General features: G+C 49.4%; 1 long non-coding RNA gene across 1 annotated transcript; it reads left to right on the top strand.

The window, feature by feature from the left end:
- Positions 1-240: 240 nt before the first annotated feature.
- Positions 241-4,441, top strand: LOC146764737 (uncharacterized). Its single transcript, XR_014950549.1, has 3 exons — positions 241-423; positions 967-1,034; positions 2,222-4,441. It is a non-coding gene; the product is annotated as an uncharacterized LOC146764737 (long non-coding RNA).
- The last annotated feature ends 5,708 nt before the right edge of the window (positions 4,442-10,149 follow it).

Raw genomic sequence — 10,149 nt, 5'->3', positions numbered from 1 at the left:
TTACTTAGCAAGAGAAAAGTGGTGAGTAGGTCTGCCCATAGTAGAGAAACAAGTATGCTGGATTTGTTTTTAGAGGAAAAGTGCTGGGTTTTTTTACTTTTGAAATCAAGAGGGAACATTTCACCGTCAAATAATTGTTTCTGCTCTGTCCCTCCCCCAAACTGCTCATGGGGTGTTATTGCACAAGCAGCTTTCTCCTTGAGCAAGGGCAAGGTGTCTCTTGTTGAGAGGTGTAGAGCAGAGCCAGTGGCAGTCCTGTGAATACAACAGAAGGCACAGCTGGTCCTTGATTTTTAACCAAAAGGCAGAGTGGGCATCAATTGGCATCAGCCATGAAATAAACTCATGATGTTGTGCAGCTCCAAGTGCTGATTTCAGTGGATGTTGTGGCTTTTGGAGCCTGTCTGCTGAGTTTAAGGACAGGTGAGGTGGTGTGCTAGATTCAGGACACCCCTGTTTGGTTGTTTAAGCTATTGCTCTTGGCTGTGCCAGCTGGTGCACTGCTGACAAGCTGGTCCTTTCCTCCAGGATTCATCTGCCCACTGTGTAGAACTGTTGCTGCTCTTTTCAGAGGGTGTTTGGGGCTTCCCTGACTTCATGTCTCAAAATTCTGTAATGATTGTGTGGGTCAAAATCTCCTGAGAAAGATCCTCCATGGGAGCAGCAGTTGCAGCTAGGGAGTAGCAAAGCAGCAAAGGTTACAGAAGTTTGTGGGGACACCTTTATGTCCATCACATTACAGATGGGGAAACTGAGGCACAGAGCCATGTCTGGATGTGTGTTCAGGGTCCTTCATGGGACCACCAGCAACCAGGGGGCTTTTCCTGCCTGCCCTGTGCACATGGCAGGGTGTTGATTTCAAACCTGCCCTGACACCAGGTTTTACACCCCCGAGCCACGACAGCCAGACCTGTGCTTGAATTCCCTTTAACCAAGCCATCTCCTCCTCTGTCCTCGCCACGGCAGGGGCAGTGTCACCGGACCAACTTCACTCTTGGATGCCATTAAGCCCAACTTCCAGGACATCTCCTCTGGTGAGTGTTCCCTGGGCTGGGACACAGTGTGGGGGATCTGTGCCTTCCAAAATGGAGCACTGGAACATAAAAGCATCCCTCACTCATGGTCTGCCACAGCAGCCTCTTCAGGGTGTGAACTCCAGGGCTGCTGGGTGCCCCAGGTAGCATTCTGCCACTGTGAGATCAAATAGAACCAAGGAATAGAAAGTCATTTTTTTTGCCACTGTGAGATCAAATAGAACCAATAGAATAGAAAGTCAGTTTTTTTGCCAATCTGAGATCAAATTGAACCAAGGAATAGAAAGTCATTTTTTTTTGCCACTGTGAGATCAAATAGAACCAATAGAATAGAAAGTCAGTTTTTTTGCCAATCTGAGATCAAATAGAACCAATAGAATAGAAAGTCAGTATTTTTGCCACTCTGATATCAAACAGAACCAATAGAATAAAAAGTCAGTATATTTCCCACTGTGAGATCAAATAGAACCAAGGAAAATAGAAAGGCAGTATTTTCTGATGTCCCTGTCCTGGTTTAAAAGACAGATGTCTGTCAAGGAAGGCGGGAATCTTCCTGGAATGGAAAGATGACCCCTTCCCTCCAAATTATTATACCTTGGAAATAATGGGGCTTCCAGGCAAAAATATGGGAAAGGGAATAACAATTCTTTACTGGAATATATCGGCACAAACAACAACACAATAACAGAAGTTTCCGAGAGAGGGAGGAAGGAAGGAAGGAAGGAAGGAAGGAAGGAAGGAAGGAAGGAAGGAAGGAAGGAAGGAAGGAAGCTTTCTTGAGCTGCTTCTTCCCCACCCTTATCACTGCTGAAGCACTTGTTGCGTTTTGAATAAATGAAACAAGAAAGGCAACAGTAATCACAGTGACCAGAATGGGTGTGAATTCATGTCACTCACTGCTTATGTATTTTGAATACAATGGGAGTGTTGGCAGACTTAACAGGGAATTTTGCAGCTTGAATTCTCAGAGTAAATGCTGGGTCTGGGTGCACACTCATCCCTGAGAGATAACTGGTGCTGGTTTGAAGCGGGTGAGGGAGCTCCTCCCCATCAGAGAGAGAGAAGCTTGCAGTGTTCAGCAGGGCTAGGAGTGGGCATTTTCAAGGCTGCAGTCTGGAATCAGTGTCAAAGGGAACTGAGTCATGCCATAATTGGTGCCTAAATGGACACTTGTGTCCTTTTCCTAGGCTCTCCCAACACCAAGACCTGTTGCCTCACTGACACCTCCCTGGTGTTCCATGATGCCCTTTGGAGAAAAAACTGCTTCCCAAATCTGCAAATCCAGCCCAGCACCCTGGAGTTCGTGGGTGGCACTGAGGGAGTGCGCTCTCTGGAGATGACCAACTGCAGCCTTCTTCTCACCAAGTACCACTGGTCACTCTGTTGGGACAGCCAGGCGGACAAGCTGGGGTATGTGCACCTTTGCCCTCTCCTTGAAGCTCTTCTTCCTGGTGCCCTGCTTGTACTTGGCAAAGAACAAAGCTGTTGGCCTAGGATCTGACAGACTGCTTCTGGCTTTTCTTTGTTCAAATAACACTGACCAGCCGTGGTCAGCCTGGATGCTCAGAGAAAAGGTTTTCCACCAATTTGGTGCTGCCTAGGCCCCACAGGGGTTTCCCCTGGGAAGGAAAGCTGGGGTGAAAGCTGATTTCTCAGACCTCTGTGGCCTGAGGCAATGTCACCTTGATGAAGGCTCCTAGTCCCAGCTCCACAGTGCTGCTGGAGCCCCTTCTGGCCCCTCTGCTTTGGGATGGGTCCTCTCTGCAGGAGCAGCTCTCTGCTCCTTGCCTTCCTCCCTCGCACTGTGCTGCAGGATGCCCAGAAAGTCCCAACACCAGAGAAAAGCTACCTGGTGCCTGGGCTGATGCTGAATGTCTGTTACCTCCCCTTTCCTTCTTTGCTGAGACAATTCCTTTACTGCCAGGATGATTTCCCTCCCAGGGGTCAGCTTTCAGCACACACCTTGGATCTTCACTCTCTTTTTTTGTGACCCATTACTCGTTTTGACTTTTCCCCTGCAACATGTCCCTGGTGGGTTTTGTCCTGTTTGACAGCAGGACTTGTTCATCACATCATCTCCTATCCCTGCCTCCCTCAGAGTTTCTGCTTTAGAGTGAAAAATATCATTGTCTGGACAACTGGGAAGTTGCTTCAAAGCATTCATTAAAACTAAAGACAGTGGAATAGATGATTAGGGATCTCTTGGGGGTTATGACGAGACTGCCCCTCACCCAGAAATTAAACCCAGCCTTAGGTAACAAGCTACAAAGCTAAAGGCAGTGATTCCTTGGGGAGCAGGTCATTACAGGCCCTGAATGCCTGTCTGGGGATGGAGCATCCAGGTCGTGTTTGACTGTGTGGGGAGCACTTGCAGCTCAGCAGGGTGACAGGCAGGCACGGCTCGACTGTGTCCCTCATGTGGCATTAGAAACACAAGCAGAGTTACCCTGAGCACCTGCCTCAATTTAAAATGGGGACTGTGACCTGAGTCACCTGGGAGTGTTGGAAAATATCAACCAACCCCCCCAACACTGTCAGGGAAACATTCCTGATAAATTCCTGGTGGAGCTTCAGAGTTTCTGGCATTGGGCACTGGGGTTTGCTGGGCTGGCTCCTCACTGGCCGGGTCTGCCCCTCGGTGCCTCAAACCCCACCTTCCTGCTTGTCTTCTGTGTCTTTCCCTCTCCCACTTTTTGCATCCCCACAAGCTGTTAATCCCTGTCCTCTGTAGGTGCTCAGTGCAAGCAGCTGCAGCTGCTGCACTGCTGCTGCCTCGGCGTCATCCCTGGGCTGCCTTTACAACAGACCTGCTCCAGCCTGGATTGGGAAGGGCTGGATCAAACCATTTCTCAGTTCAGCACTCCAGCACCCACTCAGGGGCTGCATCATGAGCAGGCGCTGCTCGTGCAGGTGTCCCTCCCTCCTCCCTCCCACTGCAGATCCCTGTTCACATTTCTGTTGTTTTCCAGATATGAGCTTAAGCCACCTAAATTCAAACCCCAACCACCAAAGGAGCAGAGAACCTCCCGTTTGGATTACTCAGCATATAGAAGGAGATTCAGGATTAGAAAGGAGGAGGCAAACAGTGCCCTGAAAGAAGCACAGGATTTCACCCAATCTTTAGGAACAGAGGTAGATTTTTTTGTACACACACTGCTTGTGTTGCCTCCCCAGCTTGCCACTGACAAGTCACGCTCGTGCTGACCTCCCTTTTTGCTGCCCTGCTGTCCTGTGCCCCTGTGGGTTGGGCAGCAGGGCCTGTGGCTGGATATGGGGTGTGTGAGAGGGAGAAAGAGGAGAGTTTTCCTTGGAGAAGCTCACTCAGATCCTACAGACCTGTGCTGAGTGTGGGATTTTTGTGCCTGGTTTTCTTCACAATGTAAGATGAGACTTTTATCTGCATCATCATGGTACGACCTCCAGCTTCCTTCCCAGAGCAAGCTGAGATGAGTCCTGATCTTCACCTACCCTTTTCCGAGAGCTGGTATTGCACTGGTGGCCCTGAAGCTGCCTTACAAACTGAGACTTTGCAAAGTGGCTGTCTCCCTCCTGGCATAGAAAATGGCTTGTTTTTCAGGTGCCACCACAAACTCCTGGACCCCCTCACCTCCCACGGGAGCTGGCAGGAATCGCGTCCTCCGTGGATGCACCTCATGCTCCCCTCGAAGCGGAGAAGGTAAGAGGGAATCTGTCTCACTCACCCATTGCCAGCGTGGCAAGCAGGGCTGTAGCTCCCAGTCCCACTGGTGGCCCCCAGCACTGTCCACAGAGGGGCTTCACGTCCCTCCAGGCTCACCACAAAGTGCTGCTGAACCAACTGGTTGTTGGAGGGGCCATGCAGGACATGGTGTAGGGCTGCCCAAGGACGCTGTGCAGCACCTATGGAGGGCATTGCTCCCCCTGGACCTCATCAGGTGGTCCATAGGAAATTCTTGCAGGAGCTTTTGCTGTAGCACCTGGAGGAAGTAGGATACAAATCAGAGAGGGGGGGGGGGGGGGTGGGAAAGCCTCAGGAGTCAGATGAGTCCTTCCCTGAGCTCCCTGAGCTCCAAGAGCCCTTACTCTGAGTCTCCTCCTTTTCTAAAAGCAGTAAGAAATGCTTTTTAAAGGCATGTTGTGAATCAGAGAGAATTTCTACTGCCAGAAGACATCCCAGTTCACTTCAATGTAGTGTATTAATTAACGCATTGATCCGTGAGTATGGGAGATTTTCCCCATGGTCCCTCCACTGGTCAGTGGCATGGATGCAGGATGAGATTAGGGTGATTTTGGCTGGGGAATAGGCTCCTCCAGGTACAGCTGCACTCTGCTCCAAGATGCTCTTCTGCACCCATTTCCATGCTCAACACCTCAATCTCTCCTGTCCTCCATCCAGGCTTTCAGTATCCTGCCGCTGTCAGGTGTGCTGCAGCCAGGAGAGAGCCAGCAGGTCTCCTTCACCTTCTCTGGCTGCTGCAACATCCTCCCCAGCGTGAAGGCACTGTGCTGCGTGGAGGGAGGCCCCACCTACGAGGTGGAGCTGATCACCTCACACCTCAGCTACTCCCTGAGCTGCTGGGAGATCAACTGTGGCCCTCAGGTACCACACACAGCCCCTGGCACAGCTCCTTGCCCTGGAACCACGGTCAGCGGGTTCCTGCCCACCTCGGCCCAGGGCTCCCTCCCCTCCCCAGCCCCTTTGTTGGCTCTGGGGCTTGGAAGTACAACCTTTGAGGGACACATCTGGCATCCAACCTGGTTCAAAATAGCCATCTCCAAAAATGTAGGGAGTGCCTCTTTTTCTGGGTGCCTAAGACTGCCTCCTGGGGCAGGCAGGGTCCCAGTGGGGATGCCCTGGGGGTCATGTCCCTGAGACATCCCTCTGCTGATCCACACCTAAAGCCTGACCTCCAAGGAGATGCTCGTCTAAAGCTCCTGCTTAATCCACAAATAATCAAGGGAAGAAGTTGGGCTTCCAGTCGCTATAGTTGGAGAGACTGTCCCAGAATAATCCCCACTTTCCAGCTGAAAGCCCACAGATATTTCCAGCTGCTGGCCCTGTCTGTGTTGCCCTGTGTGACTCCCTTGTTGCATGTGTGTTGCTTGACAATAGTTGCATGCCTTTTCTCCTGGAATGCCTCAGTGCTGTCTCGGTTTCTCCTGGCTGTTGGTGACCTCTCAGAGGGCCTGTGTCCCCCGGTTCATTTATTGCTGGCCCTCACACGGTTGTTACCACACCTCTGTGTGCTGCCAGAGCTCCTTGGTCCTGGTGCCCTGTGCCTGGGGGTTCCCCGGGTTCCCAAGTGCCCTTATCTCCTCCCTGGACCCTTCTCCCACGATGTGTCTGCTTCCAAGCCCAGGAGAGAGGAAGGAGATTCCCAGCAGCAGGCCTGGGTCTGTAACTTCCCACTCCTGTGCCTTCTCTCCAGATATTTAATGAAATTGGTCACAGCACGGTCACTCTGGAGAACACTGGCAGGACTGAGTTCACCTGGGTGCTGAAGCCTAACATTTATGACCAGCATCTGCCTGGTGTGTTTCTGGTCAATCCCACCACTGTAAGTAGCACAAGTGACGGACCGCAGCCCTGTGCCAGGTGGCCCAGGAAAGCATTAAAGGGAAAAAGGAGGGGAAGAAAGGGGGAAAAAATTCAGAGGGAAAAACCCAAACCCAGTCATGAGAGAGAGAGAGAGCTGTAAGCAATTTCTGCTGGGGGCAGAGAAGGTCTAACAAGGGCTCTCCTGATAGATTCCCCATGGCCTTGGCTGGTGGGTGGATCTGCTGTCAGAGGCAGACACCAGCAGGAGGCTCGAATGTGTTGGTCATTGTCCTGTCCTGCTGTCAGGGGAGTAGAGGAGAATTCTTTTTGGTAGATTTCTCGGACAAAAACAAGGCACAAACGCAGGAAGTACTGTATCTGAGAACTGTTTGTTGATAAAGAGAGGGTATGGTCCCGACCAGAAGGGGATAGAAAAGAGAGCAGAGAGAAAACGAGAAATGGAGAAAGTAACAGAGGACAGGGACAGAGCATTACTGCTGGAACCCTGGGACGCTCCGTCGGCGTCCTGCTGGGCAGGTGGAGCAAGTGTGCTGCCAGCTGCACGGTGAAAAACATGTTCCCTCTCCTGTGAACTTGTAAAACGTTTAAGAAAGGACAATAGGAGACAAAGGCCACAGAGCAAAGGTTATTACAGCCGGGTGCATCTTGGCACTCAGCCAGGAGCACACTGTCACCTTCGGGGATACCCCTAAAGTGCCTTTTCCATTACATCAGCCTGTTGCATATTTACAGACTCTTATGCATAGTAAACTTTTCCCCTAAACTAGTTTACATGTCCTAAGAATTGCTTAGCATGGCTCCTCCTTGGATCTGCCCTTTTTGGAGCGTGCCTATTCCTTGGCTGCGTTTTTAGTCCTTTTTTGTCATCATCTTCAGTTCTGGCCCCAGCCCAGGCTGCCTTCAGACGGTGAGTGCTGATGGTTGGCAGATCTGTACAGGTGTCTTCTTCATATGTTCACTGGATGCCATCCCATGCAAGCAGGCACTTTAACCCAAGCACATTATATCAGCTATTTCACTGAGCTTAATTAACAACAGAAATAAAAACTATATCTTTATAACTAAGTTACTTTAACACGACACATATAAGATCAATGTTCATGTTTTTCATGGAGACAGCGGAGCACCAGCTTACCCTGGTGAGCAGGGAAGTGGCGACAGCAGGGTAGAGAGACAGGGAAGAAGTGGCTCTGCAGGGAGCCAGGCCCTCCAGGTGCTCCCAGCCCAACAAAAAAACCAAAAATGGCAGGGAAAAACTGGCAGTGCTTTTATATGCTAAGATTCCTCCTGTCATAGATACATATTATAATATTGGCTTTTTGCAAATATTAATATCAAAGCAATGTGACCCCCCGTGCGGAGAATGCTCTGAGTCTATGTTGTAGAAGGCTGAATAATTGCTTTATTATATCCTCTTATAATATATTGTACTAGAACTATATCATACTAAAAAATACTGAAGAAAAACCTGTGATTGTGTGCAGATAGTCCAGCTTTGACCCAATTGGCCAATCAATCCAAACAGCCATCACTGATGTCTAATTAACAAATCCCTCCTCAGTAAGCAATCTCCATAACACATTTCACATGTGCAAACAACAGGAGCAGTGAATAGAGAGAAGAATTGTTTTCCTTGAGCTTTCTCACTGTGTCTCACAGCTTCCCAGGAAAAATCCTGGGAGAGAGAATCATGCGTCTCTCTGTTCAGGGAATGTGCATACCACATATTAAAATGGATTTTATATGTGTGGTGTTAAAGTAACTTTGTTATAAAGATGTAGTTTGTATTTCTGCTGCTGGTTAAGCTTAGACATAGCAGTGAAATAGCCATGCTCGTGTTAAAATGCCTGCTCGGATGGGATAACACCCAGTGAACACAGGATGAGGACACCTGTGCAGATCTGCCACCATCAGCACTCACCGTCTGAAGGCAGTGAGGACCAAGGCCCGAACTGGAAGCAATCAAGAGAAGGAGCCAAAACCCAGCTAAGAAACACAAATGCCCTAAAAAGGCAGAACCAAGGAGGGGCTATGTAAAATGGTTCCTGGAATATGTAAACTAGTTTATGGAAATACATAAGGACTATGAATATGCAACAGCCTGGTGTAATGAAAAGGTATTTAAGGGGTGTCCCCGAAGGTAAGTGTGTGCTCCTGGATGAGTGCCAAGATGCACCTGGCCCTAACAACCTTTGCTGTGGTCTTTGTCTCCTATTGTCCTTTATTAAACTTTTTACATTTTCACAGGAGAGTGAATGTGTTTTTCACACTCCCGTAACTCAGCCCTTTCAGGAGGATTTGGTCAGGCGGGCAAAGTTTTCCTGGGCTTTGGGGTCTGCCCTCCTCCGAGGGGGAGGTCGCTGGCAGCCCCCAGACACGGAGCCTGCCTGCATTGTCTGCCACAACCTCCTTTAAAGTGGGATGAGTTAGGGCTCCCAGCACGTGGACAACCCCTATTGTAGTTTTTCACCCCGTGTCAGAAAATGGATTTATAGCCTATGCTGAGGCATGACTAAAAATATAATTGGTTCCTCACAGTCACTGTGGGGACCCTGAGGGCTGAGATCTCAGGCTGTGCTGGCACTGGAGCGTTTCTGAGGGTCACCTTACCCAGGGTGTGATCACACAGGACATTGTCCTTGGCCCTGCCTCCCCACTGCCAGCTAAGCACCACTTACATGTCCCTTACTAGGCTTGCTGCTCCCTGCCTCCTCCAGCCCTGCTGCTGTGCAGCGGCTTTGTGGGGCAGTGAGGGGGCCAGGGAGCGGGGCTGGAAGAGCAGCGAGAAAGATTAGCAGCATCCCACCACTGCCCAAGCCTCTCAGTCCTGCCTGGATGTCTTTGAGATGAAGCAGCACTCCTGCCTTTGTCCCTCCTTGAAGTGGGAAGTAATTTGCTTTCCCATTTCTGCATGCCTGAATCCTCCAAGGGACGAGAGGAGCTGCTGGCCCTGCTGAGAGCAGAGGCTTCCCTTCCCCAGCGGCAGCAGAAGTTTTTTTTGTGGAGGCAGGCTCTTGCTGGCAGAGGGCAAAGCCTGTTAACAGCAGGGCTGTGCTCGTATCAGGCTGTGCTGGGGCTGCAGCCTTGTGAGCCCTGGGGAGGACACACGGTGCACTTTTGGATACAGGGAAGGTAGAAGGTGTGAGAAACAAAGGCCACTCCTCAGTTAAAATTAAAAAAAAACTTAATAAGAGACAATAGAGGACAAAGTCAATAAAGCAGAAGTAACAGCACTGGGTGCTTAGCTGCAGCCACAGGCACACCAGTCAACACAGCAACACCCCTTATATCCCTGGGGTATTGCATCAGCCTAATACATATTTACAAATGGTTAGATATATTCAAAAATTTTGACATAGTTTCCCCTCTGTACCACTTTTTTGGAGCATGTGCAGTTGTCCTAGTGGTGGTCATTTGTTACTTTTCAACATATTCAACAGGTTTCCATTCCTTCACTATTAAGTGTTAAATTTAATATTATATATATATGTTATAAATTAATATATTTATATGTGTATGTTATATACTTTTTATATGTTATAAATTAATATATATTATAAATTTAATATTATATAT

The sequence above is a fragment of the Lonchura striata genome, chromosome 31 (genome assembly GCF_050655825.1).
Source record: "Lonchura striata isolate lonStrDom1 chromosome 31, ASM5065582v1, whole genome shotgun sequence".
Lineage (NCBI taxonomy): Eukaryota > Metazoa > Chordata > Aves > Passeriformes > Estrildidae > Lonchura > Lonchura striata.
Note: the sequence above shows the minus strand (reverse complement) of the source record. Positions and strands in the feature narration are given on the sequence as shown.